Consider the following 2699-nt stretch of genomic DNA (forward strand, 5'->3'; position numbering starts at 1 on the left):
AATGCAGACTGTTGTCAATGAGATTTCCAAGAAGGAGAAATTTCGGAGGAAGAAATACATTGGAGTCTTGAGGCGAGGATCCAGCAGGGTGAGGAAGATGATGATTAAGTTCCCTGCAAGGCTCAAAATGTAGTTGAGAAAGAGAAATATGAAAATCAAAGTTTGCAGCAGAGGATCATCAATCAGTCCAAAAAGAATGAACTGTATTTCCATTGATTGGTTTCTCATATTCATTTCTCTTTTCCAAATTCATTTCCTAGCACAAAAAAACTTTCTAGTAAATTACTAACAATTACTAAAGTCATCTATATGACTTAGGAAATGAAACAAAGGAATAGAATAAATTTTCATCTGCAGGGGTTTTCAGATTGTTTCATAATGGTCATAAAACATGGCAGAAGATTAATTTCTGCAACTCCTGATAAGAGGAAAAAGAATATTTGATATGAAGAAGCATTGTATGAAATGATTTGGTTTTAGTCACAATGGCTGTCAGCAATGTAGGAATAGAGACTGTTGCCAATGAAATTTTCTAGAAGGAGATTTTCCAAAACATGAAATATATTAGAGTCTTAAATGAGAATCCAGTCAAGTGAGAAGGATGATGTATAAGTTCTTCAGAACTTTGGACATATTGTCAGAAGGGAACTGTCGCTAGAGAAGGATGTCATGCTGGGTAAGATGGAGGGTCAGAGAAAGAGAGGAAGACCCCCAACAAGATGGATCAGCCAGGTGGCATCATTGATGGAGTCAAGTGTGGCAGCGGTAGTGAGGTTGGCCCAGGATCGGACATTGTTTCGTTCTGCTGTGCATGGGGTCACTATGAGTCAGTTCCAACTCGATGACACCTGACAACAACAGCAGCAACATACACTCACAGCAAAGCCATTCAAACTCCAAGGTTGGCAGTTTCAGCTAACCAGCGCCTCCTTGGAAACCTTATATAAGATCACTCTGAGTTGGAACTGACTTGACGGCACTTAACAACAACAACATACACTTACAAGTAAGACCAATTAAAATCATTGATAATCAGACTGATTTGCACACCAAACATGAAAGTCAGTGATGATGAAATTGAAGAATTCTACCAAATTCTTCATTCTAAAATTGAACATGCAGTTAAGATACATTAATCATTAATGATAATTGGATTGCAAAGGTTGGAAACAAAGAGGAACGAGCTTGGGTGATTAGGGTTGAGCTGACCACAACCTGACAACGTGAAGATAAAGATATTTGACACTCTGAACAAGTGTCAATTGTTATAGTTTGTTGGACTAGACTTCTGCTTATGAGTGTGGCTGTCAAAATTCCAACTGAAATGGAAGATTCTTCATATCAAGGAGCATGTTTTTCTCCTCAGTGATGTTGTTAAGTTCAGTCAAGTTGGTTCAGACTCATAGTGAACCTGTATAGGGTTTCTGAGGGGTGGCTGGTGAGTTTGAACAGCTGACTTTGCATTAAACTGAACTTGAGGTTGAGTGCTTGTCCTATGGTGCCACACTAGGACTCTGAGTTGATAGAAACAGGCAATTTAGACATTGGCTATTAAAAATGTGGGGCTATGAAGACATATGGAGTCCTGGTGTGGCACTACAGGTTAATGCGTCCACGGGACCTTCATTTATTTGCTGATGGGGCAAAACTTAAAATGAAGAGAAACAGCTGTAAACTTCCATTGAAAATCAGAACATAGAATGTATGAAGTATGTATCTGGGAAAATTGGAAGTTGTCAAAAAATGAAATGCAATGCATAAACTTCGATATCTTAGGCATTAGTGAGCTGAAATGGACTGGAATTGGCCATTTTGAATCCTATGACCACATGGCTTACTATGCCGGAATGACAAATTGAAGAGAAATGGTGTTGCATTCATTGTCAAAAACAACATAAACAGATCACTCATGAGGTACAACGTTGTCTGTGATAGGACAATATCCATGTGCCTACAAGGAAGCCCAGTTAATACCACTATTATTCAAATTTATGCACCAACCACTAAAGCCAGTGAGAATGAAATAGAGGAATTCCACCAACTTCTTCAATCTGAAATACATGAAACATACAATCAAGATGTATTGATCATGACTGGTGATTGGAATGCAAAGATTGGAAGTAAATAGGAAGGATCAGTAGTTGGAAAATATGGCCTTGGTGATAGAAATGATGCTGGAGAATGCATGATATAATCCTGAAAAATCAATGATTTACTCATTTCAAATACCTTCTTTAGACAGCATAAGAGATGACTATACACATGGATCTTGGCAGATGGAATACATAGAAATCAAATTGACTACATCTGTGAAAAAAGAAGATGGAAAAGCTCCATATCATCAGTGAAAACAAGGCCAGGGGCAGACTGTGGAACAGACCATCAGTTACTCGTATGCAAATTCAAATTGAAGCTGAAGAAAATGAAAACAAGTCCACGAGACCCAAAATATGACCTTGAATGTATCCCACCTGAATTTAGATATCATCTGAAGAACAGATTTGATATATTAAATACTAAAGATGGAAGACAAGAAGATATTATCAAGATACAATCAAGATGTTCTCTCCTAATCCTATCATTCCTGGTACAATCAAGATAAGCTTTCTCAAGATGGCGGCTCCTGGAACAGCTGAGTGTCTCGATCCAGAAAATAATGACTTTCTGGATTCTCCTGCAAATTCCCCAGCTATAAACCC

The sequence above is a fragment of the Chrysochloris asiatica genome, unplaced genomic scaffold (assembly GCF_000296735.1).
Source record: "Chrysochloris asiatica unplaced genomic scaffold, ChrAsi1.0 scaffold00138, whole genome shotgun sequence".
In the NCBI taxonomy this organism is placed as follows: Eukaryota; Metazoa; Chordata; class Mammalia; order Afrosoricida; family Chrysochloridae; genus Chrysochloris; species Chrysochloris asiatica.